This window comes from Anomaloglossus baeobatrachus, chromosome 3 (assembly GCF_048569485.1).
Source record: "Anomaloglossus baeobatrachus isolate aAnoBae1 chromosome 3, aAnoBae1.hap1, whole genome shotgun sequence".
Taxonomy (NCBI): Eukaryota; Metazoa; Chordata; class Amphibia; order Anura; family Aromobatidae; genus Anomaloglossus; species Anomaloglossus baeobatrachus.
This window is the reverse complement of record NC_134355.1, coordinates 590,014,940-590,037,541: the sequence shown is the minus strand read 5'-3', so window position 1 is coordinate 590,037,541 and position 22,602 is coordinate 590,014,940. Positions and strand designations below refer to the sequence as shown.

Genomic DNA, 22,602 nt, shown 5'->3' with positions numbered 1-22,602 from the left:
TTAGCGCTGGCTCCTTGCTCTCCAAGTTACAGCACACATCGGGTTAATTACCCGATGTGTGCTGCAGCTACATGTGCACAGAGCAGGGAGCAGCGCACAATGCTTAGCGCTGGCTCCTTGCTCTCCTAGTTACAGCACACATCGGGTTAATTAACCCGATGTGTGCTGCAGCTACATGTGCACAGAACAGGAGCCGGCAGCACAGGCAGTGAGAGCGGCGGAGGCTGGTAACAAAGGTAAATATCGGGTAACCAAGGACAGGGCTTCTTGGTTACCCGATGTTTACATTGGTTACCAGCCTCCGCAGAAGCCGGCTCCTGCTGCCTGCACATTTAGTTGTTGCTGTCTCGCTGTCACACACAGCGATCTGTGCTTCACAGCGGGACAGCAACAACTAAAAAATGGCCCAGGACATTCAGCAACAACCAACGACCTCACAGCACGGGCCAGGTTGTTGCTGGATGTCACACACAGCAACATCGCTAGCAACGTCACAAAAGTTGTTCGTTAGCAGCGATGTTGCTAGCGATGTTGCTTAGTGTGACGGGGCCTTTACCCGCTTATGCCAGCATCTTCACAAGGTCTTTTGCTTTTGTTATTGTGTTGATATGCACATGTCTGATCAAAGCACGTTCACGTCTAGTACACAGAACCTGTCTCCTTCCTGAGCAGTAGGATGGCTGGATATTCCAATCTTGTTTGTACTTGCGTATAACTGTTTTTGCAGATGAAGAAGCACCTTCAGGTATCTGGAAATTGCACCCAAGGTTGATCCGGACTTTTGGAAGTCCACAATTCTCTTTCTGAGATCTTGACTGACTTTTTTTGACATTCCCATGATGCTACACAAAGAAGCAATCTGTTTCAGGTGTGCATTAAAATACATCCACAGGTGTGTCTCTAATTAACTCAGATGTTGTTAATAAACCTATCATAAGCTTCCAAAGACATGACATCATCATACAGGCTGTCCCATATTGTTTAAAGGCATAGTACTCTTATTATATATAAATTTTTTGACTTTACAGAAAGTAATAAATATTCCTGAAAACATTCTCTCTCTCTCTCTCATTATTCTGACATTTGGCAAATATAAATAATTTTGGTTCCTAATTGACGTAAAACGGGAAAGGTTTATTCTGATTTCATGTCAGATAGTGAGAAAAACTTGCACATGTGTCTTTTTGGATAGTGCATATAAACTTCTCGTTTCAACTGTATTCACATAGTACAAGCATGTCAAGGTTTACTTAACGTTTTTTGAATCCCTGTATTGATCTTTTTCAAATATTGCATGTAGGTATTGAGTTTTAGGTGAGGGGGTTATGCCACGCTGCTGTTCACAGAGAGAAGAAACTGGATAATGTTTAGGTGATTTTATTAAATGCATTTTGAAGTGGATACTCCATCAGAATGGGTAACAGGTGATTGTCCTGATGAAGAAGTATTAAGGTCCAGTCACACTAAGCAACTTACCAGCGATCCCAACAACGATAGGGATCGCTGGTAAGTTGCTAGGAGGTTGCTGGTGAGATGTCACACTGCGACACTCCAGCGATCCCACCAGCAACCTGACCTGGCAGGGATCGCTGGAGCGTCGCTACACAAGTTGCTGGTGAGCTCACCAGCAACCAGTGACAAGCCCCCAGCGCCGCGTGGAAGATGCTGCGCTTGGTAACTAAGGTAAATATCGGGTAACCAACCCGATATTTACCTTGGTTACCACGGCACGCAGCTACACGTGCAGAGAGCAGGGAGCAGCGCACACTGAGCGCTGGCTCCCTGCTCTCCTAGTTACAGCACACATCGGGTTAATTACCCGATGTGTGCTGCAGCTCCATGTGCACAGAGCAGGGAGCAGCGCACAATGCTTAGCGCTGGCTCCTTGCTCTCCAAGTTACAGCACACATCGGGTTAATTACCCGATGTGTGCTGCAGCTAAATGTGCACAGAGCAGGGAGCAGCGCACAATGCTTAGCGCTGGCTCCTTGCTCTCCTAGTTACAGCACACATCGGGTTAATTAACCCGATGTGTGCTGCAGCTAAATGTGCACAGAGCAGGGAGCAGCGCACAATGCTTAGCGCTGGCTCCTTGCTCTCCTAGTTACAGCACACATCGGGTTAATTAACCCGATGTGTGCTGCAGCTACATGTGCACAGAGCAGGAGCCGGCATCACAGGCAGTGAGAGCGGCGGAGGCTGGTATCAAAGGTAAATATCGGGTAACCAAGGACAGGGCTTCTTGGTTACCCGATGTTTACATTGGTTACCAGCCTCCGCAGAAGCCGGCTCCTGCTGCCTGCACATTTAGTTGTTGCTGTCTCGCTGTCACACACAGCGATCTGTGCTTCACAGCGGGACAGCAACAACTAAATAATGGCCCAGGACATTCAGCAACAACCAACGACCTCACAGCAGGGGCCAGGTTGTTGCTGGATGTCACACACAGCAACATCGCTAGCAACGTCACAAAAGTTGTTCGTTAGCAGCGACGTTGCTAGCGATGTTGCTTAGTGTGACGGGGCCTTTCAACTCTGAAACACAGTGAATAAAATCACTTGCACAGGAACCATCTTCTTATCTAGAGAATAGCAGCACAGCTTAATCCTCTTATCTCCATTGACTGCACTTTTACAATGTAGTTGTTGCTGCAGCTTTGCACTCCTATATTAGTTGTGTCTCCCACAACTAGCCCAGGTGAGCAACAATTGTTGATGACCTATCACATCATCTTCACAGATGGGATGTGTGGCGCCCCTGAGGTTCCAGTCACCACAGAGGTACTGCACCTCAGGCAGAGGTATGGTATCCCATTCTCTGGTAAGTAGGAGCACACAGATCACAGTACACACACTCATAGTATAGCTACACCACTTCAGGCCATAGTTAGGGCGAGATTGCTCCTTAGGGAGAGCACAGTCCTGGAGCCAGTCTGGGGGTGGGGTTAGTTATTGGGTGGACCCTTAGAACCGAGTGGGAGAATGAAGTAGGAAGCGGAGGAGAGAGACCCTGAAGACTGGAGCTGGGGGAGCTCATCCTAGGACAAGGAAGCAGAAAGGAAGAGGTGGTCCTAGAGACACGGGAAGTGAGAGATCCACCCGTGGACTCGCATCCACAGCCGACGCACCGGTCTGGAGGGACTAGGCCACAAAGGGGACTGGCCCCTAGACTAGTGGAGAACTACAAGGCTCAGCTAGAAAAACTGGAGGTTGAGGTAACTTCTGTTGGGAGCTGTATCATCTTTGCTGCGCCATCATCTGCCCCAGTGGTCTCATCCAGCAGTGTTGGCCATATCTGGTCGAAGACCACAGGTGGCATCACGATTCATCAACCCTCGCTTTAACCTAATTTAATTAACAACACCGCCAGTGTCACGGAGTGGGGCCCTGCCGCCGTGACATCGACCTCATGAACAAAATCCGGCCCGATTCAGAGTGTCCCCTCGGACGGCCCTGGTGAGACGTGTCAGATGCGAATGGCTTATCTCCTCTACAACTAGACACCTTATTACCTACATTACTAGTTATGCGCACATTATTTTCTGATTGGGTGATTATCCAGGGAACTAGTCTGATTGCCATATGTGAAGTACTGAATGAATTTTCCCTTAATATGGAGCTTCCTTCCTACCCCTTGGAATTTTTTCCTTCCTCTGGATTAACCTGTTAGGCTATGGGTTGAACTTGATGGATGTAACTCTACCTTCAACCTTAAAAATCTATGAAAAAAAACTATAAAAAGTAAAATGTTAAGTTTTTTTCCTTCTACATTAATTCCTGTAAATCACCTGAATGGTTAATGCCTCTCAAAGTCACTTCAAATATGATGTGGTCCCTAAAAAAAAAAAATATTTCTAAATTTTGTTGGAAAAAGGAGAAAATGCTGATAAAGTTTTAAGCCATCTAACTTCCTGACAAAAATAATTATGTTTCAAAAATGATGCTGATGTGAACTATTTTGTGTGACATAACTATCTGGTGTAAGACATTTCAAAGTTTGAAAATTGTGAAATTTTCTTTTTTTTTTTTGCCAATTTTTTTTATATTTTTATATATAAATGCAAATAATTTCAACAAAATTTACCACTACCAGGAAGTACAATGTGTTACAAAAAAACATTCTCAGAATCTGAGATCCGTTGAAGTGATCCAGAATTCTTACATCATAAAATGACGCTGGTCAGAATTAAAAAATGAGGCTTGATCTTTGATGTACAAAATATCTTGGTCCATAAGGGGTCAGCTCAAAGCTTAGTAGATGGATCTAATAGAAATATGTTCTAAGTGGATGGCAAGGGGTGTGATGTTACATAGCTCTTTCAAAAAGCTAGGGCCTATTGTCTATGGTGACAAGTATTTAGGAAAAATCAAAGAAAATGCATGACTCCGGAATGTCTGACTGAAGGCCTTTGACCTTCCCCAACAAACCCCCTACCCCCCTAGGGTTCTTATCTAAAATAAACACAAACACTGTGTGACGTTGGAATATAAAGGCCACAGCAGCCCCATTTATTCATAACATAAACATCAGCCATGTAACAGTACAACTCTTCATTGAAGAACCCGAAAAGGAAGGGGGGGGTACCTGAAGGTTAACCAAAATGTTCTTTGCAACATCAGCCTGTCTCCTGGCCCTCAGCCGCAACACACCGACTCGAGAGCCCAAGCCAGATGTTGCCCCCACTATGTCCCGCTGAGACTCAACCCAGCAAGGACCCGTTTACCAAACAATTGCACCGCTAGAGGTAACCCGCTCCGGCACTGGGTTCCGTCCTCTCCTCTGTGCAAACCCCCACCTTCAGACACCCCCCTCCTTTCCACCGCTGCGACAAATACGATCTTCCTTCTTGTCTTCATCGATGTCGAATCCACAATTAGGGCGGGCGGGCGGGAACGATTCCAGTCACCGTCCAGGTAGGAATGACCCACCCCCCCTCTGACCTGCCCTATATACTACCCCCTATAGCCACCACCCCTTGACCAATCAAACTGACCCCTGATCCTAACTGCCCCTTAGCACCACCCCCCAAATTTCGCGCCCAAACTGACTTTCTCCATTAACCCCTTGTTAACCCTCTGGCCTGGCATCCCTCCTAGTCATGTAGCCCTCCCTTAAGCCCCTTCGGGTCAGCAGTCCGGGCTCTTCCTTGACTCCGGAATGTCTGACTGAAGGCCTTTGACCTTCCCCAACAAACCCCCTACCCCCCTAGGGTTCTTATCTAAAATAAACACAAACACTGTGTGACGTTGGAATATAAAGGCCACAGCAGCCCCATTTATTCATAACATAAACATCAGCCATGTAACAGTACAACTCTTCATTGAAGAACCCGAAAAGGAAGGGGGGGGTACCTGAAGGTTAACCAAAATGTTCTTTGCAACATCAGCCTGTCTCCTGGCCCTCAGCCGCAACACACCGACTCGAGAGCCCAAGCCAGATGTTGCCCCCACTATGTCCCGCTGAGACTCAACCCAGCAAGGACCCGTTTACCAAACAATTGCACCGCTAGAGGTAACCCGCTCCGGCACTGGGTTCCGTCCTCTCCTCTGTGCAAACCCCCACCTTCAGACACCCCCCTCCTTTCCGCCACCGCGAGCTCGCATGACCCCTTGTGCGCGCGAGTCCTCCCACACCAACAAAGCCTTCTCAAGCCCCTCCATCAGCCCTAAGGCCCAAATATCATTTCCCACCGAATTTAAATGGACCCCGTCCCGGCGCAACAAGTCGGCGGACGCCGCTTCCAACTCCGGGTGCCGAACAGAGACACCCCCAACCCGGGAAATGAACCGCCCAATCTCCCGATTCACTTTACTACGCGCCCTGTTTACTGCCTCCACCGACCTGGCGTGCCGCCATGTCAGCCGCGCAACCATATCCGACCAGACAATTACTAGACCCGGGTGGGAAGACAGGAGCCGCAGGCAGTCACATTTTATGTCTTGTATCAGGTCCCTGGAAGCCCGGAGACCGAGGTCATTCCCACCCGCGTGTAGTACTACCACGTCCGGTGCTCTGTCCAGCTGCGAATGGTGGCGCCAGGTAGGCAACACCTCACTCCACAGCATGCCCCTGACCCCGATCCATCGCACAGTAGCCTTTTCTCTGGGAACCCCCAACTGGCGGCCGTCCGGTCGTATTCCCGCACGAAACGCCCCCCAATACACGTATGAGTGGCCGAGCACCCACACCAACAACGGTAAACCTACAAAACAAAAGGTGACAACACAGAGGGGGTGGGGTGGGGGGGGGGGCACAAGGAAGAAAATGGGTAATGATTACCAAACAAATACCGCCCCCGACCCCCCCCCCCCCTCCCTACCAATAGCTCACAACAAGTTCGGCCGGACGTAAGATCTAAACCTGGCCGAGTCCCATCGTCCAATCTTACGGAGAGCCTGTGCGCCCAGACCCCAACGAGCCGCCTGAGTCGCAGCCCCAATCCGAAAGGAATGCGACGCGAACTCAGCCTCGTTGAGACCGCAACACTGCAGGCACCTCCGAAAGATGCAGACAAATTGGTAACTCGACAAAGCTGACCCGTCCTGGTGGGACAAAAGGGACCCCGGGCGAGCTCCCCTCACTTCTAAAAACGCCGACAGCCATCTGACAGGGCACTCCGCTAAACCAGGTACACCCCATAGTTCCACCATCCGACCTCTACCCAGCTGGTCCGTCTTTGACCGTCTCAAGCAACACCGCACCACATCCATACCGCATTCCACGTCCTCCAGCAACAAACCTCCGTGACTCCTCGTGTTTCTGCTCACCAGTTCACTAATTCTAAACGCCCCAAAGAAGGCCAAAACAAAAGCGGTCCCGAACAACTGGCATTCATACTCCGAACAGCACACCCGAGGCAACACCGACAACAGCTTGCCCAGCAGCTCAAAAGATACCGGGCGCCGAAGGTCTCGGCGCGCCCCCGCCCTCCGGTAACCCTTCATCACCTGGCGCACCCAGAAATCCTTCGTAACGTCCTTCCAGCCCAATAACTTGAAAAAGAAGGAAATGCCCGCTAACCTGCCCGCCACGGCCGACCACGAAAGGCCTTCTTCCTTAGCCCTGCCCAACATGAACAAAACTAAATAAACTCTGTCACCTTCAGATACATGACCTCCCACCTCATCAACCAACTCGAGCCAACGGTCCCACGCTGAATTATAGCTGCGCCACGTACTGGGTGCCACCGAATGTCGGATCAATTCCCAGGCCGGCTGCAAACCAGGTCCCACAACCAGACGGGCCAAACGGTCTCCTGCTGCTCCGCGTCCGGCGCCAGCATTCGAAAGCGGTCCCACTGGAAGCGAGATAAAGCATCAGCCACAGAATTCAGCACCCCCGGCACATGTACAGCGCAGACCCACAAGTTCAACTCCAGACATTTCAGCACCAAATGACGCAAGAGGTCCACCACCGGGGGGGAATCAGCTGTCAACTTGTTAACACACTGAACAACCCCCAGGTTGTCACACATGAAACGCACCTTCCTGTCTTTCAAATCCTGTCCCCAAACCTCTAAGGCCACGACAATAGGGAAAAGTTCCAACAGGGCCAAATTCCTAGTCAGACCGCAAACCCGCCACGAATCAGGCCACCTGCCGACACACCATCTCCCCCCAAAATATGCGCCAAAACCACTGGATCCCGCCGCGTCCGTATACAGCACCAACTCCTCATTTGACACCACCTCCCGAAGCCACAATGACCGTCCGTTGTACAGCTGCAAAAAACGGGACCACACTCTCAGGTCCGCCTTATGCTCCACCTTCAAATGCACAAAATGCAAAGGGTGCAACACACCGGTGGTGGCTTGAGCCAAGCGACGTGAAAAAACTCTCCCCATCGGCAATATTCTACACGCAAAATTCAACTTCCCCAACAGGGACTGCAAGTCCCGTAAACGAATCTTCTTGGCCTCAATGGCCCCTTGAACACAACGCCTCAAATCCACCAGCTTGTCCTCCGGCAAGCGGCACTCCATGGCAACCGTATCCAGCTCGATACCCAGGAATTTCAAAACCGTAACCGGACCCTCCGTCTTCTCCGGCGCCAACGGAACGCCAAACCGGCGAGCAACCTGCTCCACTGTCCGAAGCAAAAGGGAACACTGCGAGGATCCCGCAGGCCCCATGCACAAGAAGTCGTCCAAGTAATGCAACACTGAATCTAGACCCGCCTCCTCCTTAATTACCCATTCCAAGAAACAACTAAACTTCTCAAAATAAGAACATGAAATTGAACAGCCCATAGGCAAACAACAATCCACATAAAACTTGTCCTCCCACCAACACCCCAACAGGTGAAAACTGTCCGGGTGCACCGGCAACAGGCGGAAGGCCGCTTCTATATCCGTTTTCGCCAAAAGCGAACCACAGCCCAACTTCCTTAACCATTCCACAGCCTTATCAAAACGGACATACGAAACCGAAACCAGCTCAGGATCAATACCATCGTTCACCGACCGGCCAGTAGGATAGGACAAATGGTGGATGAGCCGGAACTTGTTAGGTTCCTTTTTTGGGACCAACCCCAACGGGGACACAACCAAGTCCGGCAATGGAGGGGCATCAAAAGGCCCCGCCATCCGTCCTAGCTCCACCTCCTTCCGTAACTTATCCGCAACAACCTCACCATGTAGGCGAGTCGACTGTAAATTTTTTAAACGAATCTCTCCCGTCTTAACCACTGACGGTATCTTGAAACCAAAACTAAAACCGTCACTCAACAATTCCGCCGACCCCCGATCCGGGTATCTACTTAGAAACGGCGCCATCCGATCTACCCTCACCGGGGTCCTCCCTTTTTGACGAAGACTCAGCGGCCTTTCCTTTTCCCTTCCGGAAGCACTTAAGGTGGCTGTGGGCGCCACCACAGCCCGAACACTCGTGCTTGAATCGGCAGGAAGACCCAAACCGGCATTCCTTCTCATTAAACTGCCAGCAAACGCCCTTTTTGGGCCCCGACGAGGTGCCAAATGATCCCCCGCCGGTGCCCCCTGGAAAGGACTGTGATGCCGACTTCGGCGCAGCCATCAGCCGCATCCATAGACTAATTTCTTTGTGGTCCCACCGTAAACTGGGTCTGACCGCCTTCCTCTGGCGAAACTGCTCGTCATATCTTAGCCAAGCAGTCCCCCCATAGGTCCTATACGCCTCACAGATAGAATCCAGATAACAGAAAAGCGCCGTACAGTTATCCGGAGCCTTTTCCCCCACCACACCGGCCAGTATCACAAAGGCCTGCAACCAGTTCTGAAAAGTGCGGGGAATAAGGCGATAACGCCGCCGTTCTTCCTCGTCCTTTTTGCTCTCATCCGGTTTAACCCGATCCAGATTAAACTTTTCCAACGGAAGCAATGAGAATATTTCAACATATTCATCCTTCCATATTTTCTCCCTGGTCTCCTGCTTCAGATGCGCCCCCAACGGGCCATCAAAGCAAACATACACTTCCCCTCTCGCCTTGTCATCCAATCGAACAATGTCCACTGCAGCCGCAGCTGCGGCAGCGGGAGCCGCAGCTGGGGCCGCGGGAGCCGCCACCACCGGCTCACCAACCGCATTGCCACTAGCAACCCCTCCAACCGCAGGAGTCGCAACCTCCTGCCCCGTCGCTCCCTGCCACACCAAGCTAGGGCCCCCCACAGGGGCAAACAAACCCCTAACCAACCTCAACAACTCGGATGCCACACTGCCGTCACCCGTCACCACATTCACGACCCGCCCGCCACTCGGGCCACCAAGTAAACCACCCGTACCACCAACCACATTCACGCCCTGCACGCCATCCATATCACCAGACCCACCATCCATAGCCAAACCAGGTGCACGAGAAATAGAAGAAACCGTGGTCTTACCAGGCTGACTCCGAGAAGATCCCGAAACAGCCGTCACATGTCCTCCGCGTCGCACTCCAGCCGCCTCGCCGACCTCCACGATCTGGTCCCCGGTGCCGTCCTCCGCGACGTCCTCCTCCAGGGTGGCCTCATCGTCCTCACTGGACCCAGGCCCAGGGAGCCCGCCGTCCGGCAGACTCGACCTCAGGCCCCGTCCGCCCGCAGCACCATCCATCCTCCGCGACGATCCAGACGCTGGCTCCGCCACATAAACACCGCCTGGGGCATGCCGTCCGGCATCCCCGCGTGCTCCGGCTGATCCCGACGCCGTCCCATCGCTGTCCCTCCGCTGCGGTCCCAGGCCGGGCCCCGCTGATCCGGGCCGTCTCCGTGCGGACTCCCCCGCCGACACTGGGACCCCATGCTCCTGCATGGGCCCCGCCCTGCTCCTAGACCTTGCCGCCGCCGCCACTGTGGCCTCATCTGCGCCCCGCGATCCCGCTGGCCCACGCAACCCAGCTGGCCCCCGTGACCCCGCTGGCTCATACGACCCCGCCGACCCACGCGACCCCGCCGACCCACGCGACCGCGCCGGCCCACGTGACCGCGGCGGGTCAGGTGACCGCACCGGGTCAGGCGAGCCTGCCGGATCGCGGGGACGCACCGGGACGGGTGAGTACGTGGGGTCACATGACCGCGCCCGGTCAGGTGACAGCGCCCGGTCAGGTGACATCGCCGCCCCACGTGACCGCGCTGCCCCACGTGATCGCGCCGCCCCACGTGACCGCGCCGCCCCACGTGACCGCGCCGCCCCACGTGACCGCGGCGGGTCAGGTGAGCGCGCTCGGTCAGGTGAGGCCGCCGGAGCACAAGGGGACGCCGGGTCACGCGAGCGCAGCGGGCCACGTGACCGCGCCGGGTCAGGTGACCGCGCCGGGTCAGGTGACCGCGCCGGGTCAGGTGACCGCGCCGAGTCACGCGGCCGCGACGCGCGCGTCACTGCCGTGCGCCGCGACCCGGAAGAGGAGGGGAGGCCGGCCGTGTCGCTCACCGCCCCGTTGCCTTGGCGCCCGCGGCCCGACTTCCGGCCGGGGCCTCGCGACGTCCCGGCTCCCGGATCCACCGCCGCACATCCACTCGGGCTCCGTCTCCGCTGCCGGCTCCTCGGCGTCATCTCCGGGCTGAGGCGCTCCGGGGGCCGAGTTCTTCGCTGTCGCTTCGGAGGCAGGGGGGTCCCATCTTCCTCGCCGACGCCGGACCATCGCAGGAGCTGCTCGTCCATCCAACGCTGTCCACGCTGCTCCGCCATCCTCTTCATCTGTGCCATGAAGTCCTCCATCTTCGGGATCCAGCCACAACGATTCCAGTCACCGTCCAGGTAGGAATGACCCACCCCCCCTCTGACCTGCCCTATATACTACCCCCTATAGCCACCACCCCTTGACCAATCAAACTGACCCCTGATCCTAACTGCCCCTTAGCACCACCCCCCAAATTTCGCGCCCAAACTGACTTTCTCCATTAACCCCTTGTTAACCCTCTGGCCTGGCATCCCTCCTAGTCATGTAGCCCTCCCTTAAGCCCCTTCGGGTCAGCAGTCCGGGCTCTTCCTTTGTAAGTGGTTGTGAAAAGAGGGCCCCTTATTATCAGATTACTCATTGAAGCAATTCTGCCACCTGAATCATTTGTCAAAAGCTACAAAAGGCCATGAATGGCTGTATGAGGACATAAGCCCCAAATTATGGGTTGTTCAAAGGTGAAAAGGGTAATCATGACCTCAGCAGGTCTAGATAGTTGTGGTCAGAGGTAAGGGGACTATGTAAGAGCGCTTCACACTAGGAACGCATAGGAATATGCTCTATATTTTATCCATGTGATGCCAATACCAGTAAAATGCATGTTTTTAATGAAGTTTCCACTTTCAAAAACATTTTTTTGCAGAAGCTGGATAGATTTTTTTTTCTTCTCAACTTCATTCCAAATGATGAGTTCTTCATTCTGGAGATGGGATTTTCGTCCAGAGGTTTACACTAATTTATTCTAATTCCCATAATCTGAATCATAAAGGCCTTTTCTCTAATTATGTTTTAATCTTGCTTTTCTTTGGTTCATTGTGGTAAGAAAAGAGGTTGGTCTTGGTAGACTTGTCTTTTTTTGCATTTTTCTCAACTACAGTATGTAATCTCATGCTAATGTTGTCCTGATTTTAGGTGGATGAATATGTGGCACTGGTGTATAGGCCACTGAATGAATTACCTTTATATAGGCTCTATACACGGCATTGTTATTTCATGTGGACCTTATATGTGGCTTTAATTTATGGGGGCTCAAAATATAGCACAATAATTTTTACAGGGACTGTGACATTTAGAACATATATTCGCATAGTACTAGCATATATGTCAGGATTAATTTGACTTTTTATGACCTGTACCGATCTTTTTCAGATATCGTGTTTGCTCTTAAGGCCCCGTCACACTAAGCAACATCGCTAGCAACATCGCTGCTAACGAACAACTTTTGTGACGTTGCTAGCGATGTTGCTGTGTGTGACATCCAGCAACAACCTGGCCCCTGCTGTGAGGTCGTTGGTTGTTGCTGAATGTCCTGGACCATTTTTTAGTTGTTGCTGTCCTGCTGTGAAGCACAGATCGCTGTGTGTGACAGCGAGACAGCAACAACTAAATGTGCAGGCAGCAGAAGCCGGCTTCTGCGGAGGCTGGTAACCAATGTAAACATCGGGTAACCAAGAAGCCCTGTCCTTGGTTACCCGATATTTACCTTTGTTACCAGCCTCCGCCGCTCTCACTGTCAGTGCCGGCTCCTGCTCTGTGCACATGTAGCTGCAGGACACATCGGGTTAATTAACCCGATGTGTGCTGTAGCTAGGAGAGCAGGAGCCGGCACTAAGCATTGTGCGCTGCTCCCTGCTCTGTGCACATTTAGCTGCAGCACACATCGGGTAATTAACCCCATGTGTGCTGTAGCTAGGAGAGCAGGGAGCCAGCGCTAAGCGGTGTGCGCTGCTCCCTGCTCTGTGCACATGTAGCTGCAGCACACATCGGGTAATTAACCCGATGTGTGCTGTAACTAGGAGAGCAGGGAGCCAGCGCTCAGTGTGCGCTGCTCCCTGCTCTCTGCACGTGTAGCTGCGTGCGCTGGTAACCAAGGTAAATATCGGGTTGGTTACCCGATATTTACCTTAGTTACCAAGCGCAGCATCTTCCACGCGGCGCTGGGGGCTGGTCACTGGTTGCTGGTGAGCTCACCAGCAACTCGTGTAGCGACGCTCCAGCGATCCCTGCCAGGTCAGGTTGCTGGTGGGATCGCTGGAGCGCTGCAGTGTGACATCTCACCAGCAACCTCCCAGCAACTTACCAGCGATCCCTATCGTTGTTGGGATCGCTGTTAAGTTGCTTAGTGTGACTGGACCTTTAGTACGGTGTTTATTGTATTCACTGACTAGAGAAGGAATCATGTTCCATTGTACACTGCACCATTAACTTCTTGTTGGAGTGATGCATTCCACTGTTAACTATACAGGTAAAACCTGATGCACAGTTCTTTGTTTGCAGTCCCTAATTATGACCTCTAAACTGGACAATGGAGACAAAGAAATCACACAGACAACATGTATGGCGAAATCTAACTTAAAATAGCCCTTCCCTTTAATTATACAAAGAAAAGTTCTGAGAGTATCACATTATTGAGGCAAATCACGAAAATAACTTTGTTGTTAGCCGTCAATGAGAAATTACAAAAACTAGATGCATGCATACCATTGTATACTGTGGTGTTTGAAAGTTTGTGAACCCTTCAGCATTTTCTATATTTCTTACAAAAAAATGACCTATACCTACATCACATTTTCAGGAAAATGTTTAAATTACAGAGAAAATTAATTCAATATGACGTTGTGCATGGAAAAGTATGTGAATCTTTGATATCAGTCAGTGGTGTGATCCTTTTGTGCAGCAATAACTGCATCTAAACCTTTCTTTTACTAAACAGCTTTAACTCTATTATGTTGGTGGGTTTCTCCCATGGTCTACTCACTTCAGGTCATTCAACAAAATTTATACAAGATAAAAGCACCACTCCATTGTTTTTTTTGCAGTGCTGGAGTTGTTTATTAAGGCTGGAGTCACGCTTGCGTATAACTTGCATGAGTGCAATGTGAGAAAATATTGCATTAGCTTCGAATCAATTGTAATCAATGAGGCAGCTCCGATCTGTGAGTTTTCCCTCAGCCCTAAACGGACTGAGGAAAAAAAATCACAGCATGCTGCAATTGTCTGCGAGAGCAGTCTCACTCGCGCCCATACAAGTCTATGGGTGCAAAAGAAACATTGAACGGCACTCAGATGTCATTCAAGTGCAGTGCAATATACGCACAGGCTGATAATGAAGGAGATTAACCCCTCCCTCCCCTCCGAAGTGCCCGCCCACTCCTATGCAGCTATGACCCGATCGCAAGATCGGGTCACAGTCACATGATACTCGGCTCACGCTCACAGCAGAGCCTGAGCCGAGGGTCATTAGCATATTGCACCCGTTGCTCTCGCATCAGAAGTGATATGTGTGTGACCCCAGCATAAACCTATGTCTCCTGCCTCTGGTCTGATACTTATCCTCCAGCGTTTTCATCTTTTTTTCTGTGCCACTCCTGTCCTGTGGCGTCATCTTGTGGCCGTAACTTCAGTCAGAAGTTACATCATAGGCACTCAATAAACCCCCATAAGAGCCAGAACGAGGCCAGACAGAGGCTTCATAGACTTCTATTAATTTGTGACCTCCATGAAACACTGGACGTGCTGGCAGGTCACAAATAACTGGAGACTGGAAAGCTGCTGGAAACACATGAAAACGGCGGCAGCTGAGTATAAGACAAAGGACATAAAGCTTCACTCCAGCGCTGAAATACAAATAAATACTGGAGTGGTGCTATAAGATCTGGACATTTGGCTTGGCCATCACAAAACCTTTAACTTTATTTTTCTTTTCTTTTGGGCTATGCATTTAGTCTATATAGCTTCCCATGGGCAGGTGTTTTAGCAATGAGGTCTGTTCCTGCTCTACCTCTGTCTATTTTTAGGCCTGCTGGCATGAAAAAAGGTGAAATACAAGATTTAGGGTCCATCCTGATTGGATACATATTCTCGCGGTGGGATGGCTTTTATGCTTTTTTTGTAATCAAATAGTGTCAGCCAAATATCCTTTGTTTTTTAAATGGTCTATTACTATTTACTTATTTACTTATTGAAGGGTATTTGCTCATTTTTTTTGTTAGATGGTCACAGTGTGAATGTGCACCTACATATTGCACTTATATCAACATGTTAGAGCTCATTAATTTGGTTTTGATTAGGTTTTGTACTTTGTACATATACTTGCATGGGTTCCCCTTTATTGGGCTGTGCATTTTGCTCTGTAATTAAATATAGAGCAGCATATAGAGAAGAGATCCTGATTCTTGGGATGTATCACTTGCTCAGCAGCATTCCGTAGTTTCAATAGTATCAGTGCTTTATCAGCAGAAGATTATCTCAAGGTCTCATGTGTAGTCTACTCAGGCTAAACTCTGAAACCCTGGCCCACCACTGATTGGAAGCTTGTTGACAATGTACAGTGTACACAATAATCTGCCAAAGGGGGGTGTATATGGGGTTACATGCAGATCAGCATTCAGAGCACTACTAAATCTACAACAGAAAAAACAGGAGTTCTATCAAAACTATACCAAGCAGTCTAGTAAGTGACATATCATAGGAATCAGGGTCTCTACCCTACATCCTGAAGTCATAGAGTTTTTGCAGCAACTCAGGGTTCTTCTCAGTGACAGTTGAGAGTAGGTACAGCTGCAGGTAAGGTTAAGAGGTGCCCACTTACCCTCTCACTAGTGCCATTGCCACCGTTGTTCTTGTTTCCCCGGTGTTCCCTATTGTCTGGGGTGTTTTGTAGGTGTTTTTCGTTGTGCGTCAGACCTTCGGTTGGTCGGAACGTGCTCGCCACGCTCGTTGCATGACAGTTATAGCATACAATTTATTTTTTTATGTTGCAGCAGCAAGGACTGTAAGACAATAATCCCTACCTAGATGCCTCTAATACACCATCCATTCTCAAGCAGCTAGCACCACACTAAATGCAGTTAAGAGTGGTATTATTAGAGATTAGAATACATTTTTTACATTGCAGCAGTAAGGACTGTAAAGCAATAATCACTCTAACACACTATCCTCTGTCCAGCAGCTCTCCCTGCACTGTTTCCCTACCTAGATGCCTCTAAATCACTTTCCCTTCTACAACAGCTAGCCCTACACTAAATGCAGCTAACAGCAGTATTATTAGAGAATAGAACACTTTTTTAAATTGCAGCAGCAAGGACTGTAAGACTAGAATCACTCTAACACTTTATTCCTTCTTATACAGACCTGATACTGCGATGCGGTCAGCCAAACACAGTAATTTCAGTAAGTAAAATGACTAAGTCATTACCGTGATTGGCAGGCAATTTCTACATGTTTACTGGCCGAAAAACAGATGTGATACATGCGGGACAGTAACTCAAACATGGAGCTTGAGCACCAGGGATACTTGATCGAGTATCAAACGTGTTCTAACACGCCGATGCTTAATCGAATATCAAGCTCTGGTGAGCATGCTCGCCCATCACTACCCGTTACGAGTGGCACATTGCTTGAGAGTTTCACAATGTTTCAAACTTTTAGATTAATTTTATCATCCAGTGATACCTTCTTATGCAGTGGTGGGATGCCAATGAGCTGTCATCATTGGGTAATGTAGTGGAGTACAGATAAATATTTTTTTTGATTTACATTAAAATAAAACTGTTCTATATTAGTGATGAGCGAGCACTAAAATTCTCAAGCGCTCATTACTCGAATTGAGCAGGTAGGATGCTCTGATGGACTTGATTCAAGTAATGAGTATAATGGAAGTCAATTTGTAAACTCAAGCATTTTTACAGAAGACTCTAACAGGAGGGCCGAGGGGCAGGAAATTCTATGAAATGGACAGAAACAGCATGGGGAAGATGCCTGGACTCCCAGGTCTCTGCTGGGAACTAAATAAATAATAATTCATTTAAAATAATGGTGTGGGGTCCCTCCATTTGTTGATAACCAGCCAGGGTAAAGCAGACAGCTGGGGACTGATATCAGGCTGGGAAGGTCCATGGTTATTTGGATCATCCCAGCCTATAAATCTCAGCCTGCAACCTCACCAAAATTGACACATCACATTAGATACACCAATTCTGTTGCTTTGCTTGGCTGTTCCTGAATGCCCTAGTGCAGTGGCAATCAATAAGAGTAATATTTTGTTGTTGTTGATGTCAGCTCTTTAATGTGAGCAGGCACCAATCTCAGGGGCTATTAAAAAAAAAGACATACAAAAGTAGTTTATTTGAATAAAGACTGCCCCACACTATCCATCATTCATGCATTTATCAAAAATGTTCCCATGAAGTTCCATTGTATTCGATGATCCACGAATGCAGCTCTGGTGTCTGTGAATAGCAGTAAAGTACAATTGTTTCAGGCACTGGGTAGTGACTACAATGCTCATCAGCATTGCCGTGCCTCGCTAAGATCAGCTCTGGTAAAAGTTGTCTCACTACCTAGCTCTTCTGAATAGCTGTTCTTTACTGCTATTCACAGTCGCTGGAGCTGCATTCCTGGATTATAGACTATGGCAGAACTTTGCAGGAATATTTTTAATTATAAAATAGTGAACGAGTGATAGTGTCATTGTTCAAATAAACTATTTTTCCCTGTGTGTCTATTTTTCATTTTACTTACTGGATTAGTAATGACATTCTCTGATAGACACCTCTCCATTATTAACCCCTGGCCCTGATGCCAAATGACATTACACAGCTGATATCAACCCCCAAAAATATTACCTGGATTGCCAAGGCACCAGTGCAACTGGCAAGAGCCAAAGTACCAGAATTGGTGCATCTAATGGATGCACAAATTCTGGCCCAGCTGTGGGCTGACATTTTTAAGCTGGAAAGGGGCGAATATCCATAGTCATTCCCAGCCTGATAATGTCAGAGTGGTGATGAGTGGTAACGTTACTGACATCATCACCGCTTCTCACAGTCACTGGGTATTGCAGCACACAGCCTGACAGGTAAGGCCCGGTCACACACAGAGATAAATCTGCGGCAGATCTGTGGTTGCAGTGTAATTGTGGACAATCAGTGCCATGCTTGTGGCTGTGTACAAATGGAACAATATGTCCATGATTTCACTGCAACCACAGATCTGCCAAAGATTTATCTCTGTGTGTGACGGGGCCTTTAGTCACCAATGAAGCATCATTCAAGGCTCCATTGGTTATCCTAGAGAATCAGTGGACATCGTGGGATTTCCATGGACTATGTCAGAGTAAAATAATAAATTGGTGAACTAGAGACTGTCTCTTCATTTTATTTCTTCTTCTCTCCTTTTAATGTCTTTCAGGTTCCCTTTTGTGGACTACGTTGGATTCATTGGACTATTTCAGATCTTCATGTTTTTTTGTTTTTATAAATTGGTTAACTAGGGAAAGAGTCAGGGAGTGTCATCTTACAGAAAGTATTTGTCTTTGTGTATTTTTTTTTTTTCTTACTGGGTTAGTAATAGGATTGTCTGATAGGCACCTTTCCATTACTAACCCCAGAACTTCATGCCAGCTGACACTACACAGCTGACATCAAGACAACCTACCATTACCCCAATTGCCACTACACCAGGCCAATCAGAAAGAGAGGAGGCGAAGCACCAGAAATGTCTCAACTAATGTGATGTGCCACTTTTGGGGCAGCTTCAGGATGGTATTTTTAGGCTGGGAAGTGTCCAATAACCATGGGCCTTCTCAACCTGATAATACCAGCCCACAGCTGAATGCTTTTTCTTGGTTGGTTATAAAAAATAGGTGGCACTCCCTGTGTGTTTTTTTTAATTATTTATTTATTAGGTTAAACAAAGGCACACCCCTGGGTCTCATTTAAGACCCGATAACATGATCCAATCATAGTAATGCCAGTACCCAAAAAGGCTATGGCATTACTGTGTATGGCAGGAAATCTCTGCATGCTTATTGGCTGTCTAACTGCTGCGAAACATGTGGGGCGGGGACTCGAGCATGGTACTAGAGCAACCGCGATACTTGATCGAGTAATGAGTGTCTCAAACTCCCCGATGATCAATCGAGTTTTGAGCAGTGCAGAGTACACGCGCTCATCACTATTCTACACATTTTCCTAAGTTGTCAGGTTTAGTTAAGAAATGAGCCATTTGATAACTATTTTGACCTCCTGAAATGAAATCTGACAATGAAAAATTTTAGTTGTCTCGTGTTTTTATGATATGAAAGAGTTTTCCTTATATTGCTACAGACACTGAACAAATGCATAAATGCAATACTTTTGTTTTTGCTTTCTTTTTTCGTGAGCTGAACTGTAAGATCTAAGACTTTTTCTATGTATACAAAACGTCTTTTTCTCTCAAGTAATGTTCACAAACGTATCTGTTTTTAGGCCGGTGTCACACTTGCGAATGCCTCACGTGTATTTCGCGCGAGTCTCATGTTGCATCACCCGGCATAGAGCGGGTCGGTTGTATGCATCTCTATGCAACCGACTCGCTCCTGTGAGGAGAGTGAAAGTCCGTGCCGGGTGATGCAATGCGAGACTTACGCGAGATACACGTGAGGCACTCGCAAGTGTAATACTGACCTTAGTGAGCACTTCTCCTTTGAAGAGATAATCCATCCACCTCACAGGTGTGACATATCAAGATGCTGATTAGACAGCATGATTATTGAACAGGTGTGCCTTAGGATGGAAATAATAAAATGCCTCTCTAAAGTGTGCAGTTTTACAATATTGAGCATGTGCAGGAGGGGTCAGAACACCAGTCACTATTTGATGTGACCTCCATTTGCCTCACGGAGTGCACTTCACTTTTGCATAGTTGATCAGGTTGTTGATTATGGCCTGTGAAATGTTGGTCCACTCCTCTAAAATGGCTGTGCAAAGTTGCAAATGGCAATCCCAAGAAAAATAAATAATAATAATAATAATAATAATTAATAATAATAATAATAATAATAATAATAATAATAATAAAATGTTAGTAAGATACATATGTCCTAAAATCGCAGTACTGAAAGATATGGAGAGGTAAAAATTGACAAGTATTCAGAAAGTGTTGATATATCATTAAAATAGGCACAGGATTTTCTATCATCTCTACAGTACACCCATACCTGTAAGGAGACACATATTTTTACATTTTGTGGAAAAGAAACAGTATGTGATATGTAGAGCATAAGGGTCAGAAACTTATAGATTAAAGTTAGCCATGATATGAAGTATAGAATAGAATAAATTATAGAATAATCCACCACATATACATAAGACAAGGCTACTGATAAGAAATGTGAGGATAGCATACAATACCTAATTCTGTAGTGTATGCAGCCTGTGAAGTATCGGAGCCTTTAGTTTTATGGTTTTTCTTTGCAATTCTCTTTTATAAAAATGACTGTTCCTATTCAATATCGTCTATTTTTTGCAGAAAATGTGATTTATTTTACATATGAATGCTGGTAGGAAATGATAACAATACCACATCATTTACATTGTTACATAGAATTTGCAAGTTTTGTTTATGTTTTAGTACTTTTACAACAAAAGTGTGTTAAAAAAAATATTTTTGTATCTAAACATTCCAAAATACGCATTATTGTCTGTCTGTGTTTAATTACAATTGTCTCAGATGTACACAGTACATGTCTATGGTGGATCTGAGAGCCATAAACAAGTCCCATCGCAGTGCACCATTTGGCTGCTAATTTAAGCCTACCGCACTCCCTATGTCATTTTGGGATCACTATAAAAGGTATTACTCGGTCAGCATTAGATACTTCTGTAATCTCAACTGTGAAACCCAGTCACCACCGACTTCATGTTCTCTTACAAGCACAGATATGTAGCTTTAGATAAAACAAACCTTGAAGTAAATACATGTCATGTCATGTTGCAGCAAGGGTTAAAAATTCAGAATATCAGCCTCATGAACAACGTTTTTAGGAATCTCCTTGAAAAATCTTAAATGATCCAGAGAATAATTATGACTCCTTATAAGATTCTTGGCATGCTGTCAAGATGCAATCACAATAACCTGGACATAAATACCCAAGATATAAAGTATAAATGTGCACATATATACGGTACATATATACATATCAATTCATGTGATCATCATATCTACTAACCAGGAGTCCGTTCCTTCACTGGGTGTATGGTGTTCCTGTGTTTTCTTTTTTGTTGCCTTCTTTTCTTAATGTTTCCACTTCGGGCTCTTTCTCTGTTTAAATTTTAGTCACTGACAAATATGCAGTCCATCCAGAATTGTCATATGCCTGACCCTCTGTCTCAACGCTATCACTAACAGGTGTGGTAATGGTGTATGGGATGTACACAAGAGAACAGGTTTTCTGAGTGGTGATGATACGTTAATTGTGCATTTTTTCAATACATTTATATAGTATAAAATAGGCATGTTAAAATATAATATAATAAAATAAACACCCAATTACATAGTACATATTATAGAAGTATCACAATGTGTAATATAAAAACAAATATACCTCAATATAAGTAGTACATAAAACATATACAAGCCAAAATCTAATATTATTCAATTTTAAATTAAAATCAAATCTAAATTATTATTATTATTATTGATTTTAGAGCACCAAAGATTCCATAGTACTGTACATGTTAAAAGGGGTTTACATACAAAGTATGAATTACAATGAACAAGCTAACAGTGACAGACTGGAACAGAGGGGGAGAGGGTATATACTTTCTGTAGGATAATGGGGAAGAAGACAGTAGATCGGGGTGTTGTGGCAGCTCTGGTGATGGAGAGGTGGCAGCATAGGCATTACAAGTTGTAAGCAGTCTTGAATAGATGGTTTTTCAAGTTGCACCTGAAAGTTTTAAATGTGATGGATAATCATATATGTTGGGGCACAGAATACCAAAGAATGGGAGGTGTGCTCGAGGGTCTCCGGACCCCGGGGCTTATGGCAACTCAAATGTAAAGGGGACTATTTACAGGGGATAATAGTTTGTGACACCACCCATGGTTCGCGGTAAGGGGAGTACCACTGCTGCCGATGGGAGTACCCGAGGGAGATGGAGTGGGGCAGCCAGAAGACGTTCCCTCCACGGGTAGGGGAGACCCCGGGACTCTGGATGGTGGTGTTGGGGAGCAGGGTGCAGATTGGAAGCAGGGGAGGACTATGTACTCATGTGCTCTGAAGGGCTCACGGTTGGGATTTCTATAGGCTGCATGGGTTGGAAAGCCCTATCCCCCTCATTGCGCTAGTGCCCCTGATCTCTGAGCTTCTTGGGGACAGTCTGTAAAGTCACTATCCTCCGCAGGTTAATTGCCGGGTTACCTGCAGCTACTCCCCGACCTAGGGTCCCGTACCCCACCGTGATTTCGGTCCCGGACCAGTTATTAGACTCGAGCTGCTGACCGTCCTCTAAGACAGGGTATAGGCACCCAGCCTCTATACCCTGTGACCGGGTCTCTGACTCCTCCGGGCCCAGACCTCCGTCTGTGACCCAACCTGTAACTCCCAGGGAGCCACTACTCCCCCAGCTACTCACTTCTTGAGGGCTAACACTCTACTCTCTCTACTTCCCTCCGACCAGTATGCCTAAACCCTAGGTGACCTTT

At 47.6% G+C, this 22,602-nt stretch overlaps 1 protein-coding gene across 1 annotated transcript in view; it reads right to left on the bottom strand.

Annotated features, from left to right (window-relative positions):
- Positions 1–21,212, bottom strand: part of LOC142296909 (alpha-1,4-N-acetylglucosaminyltransferase-like) — a 40,215-nt gene extending 19,003 nt beyond the window's left edge. The window contains exon 1 of the mRNA XM_075341022.1: positions 21,125–21,212. The gene's annotated coding sequence lies outside the window, so the exon portion shown is untranslated. The remainder of the gene's footprint in view (positions 1–21,124) is intronic.
- Between the last annotated feature and the right edge of the window lie 1,390 nt (positions 21,213–22,602).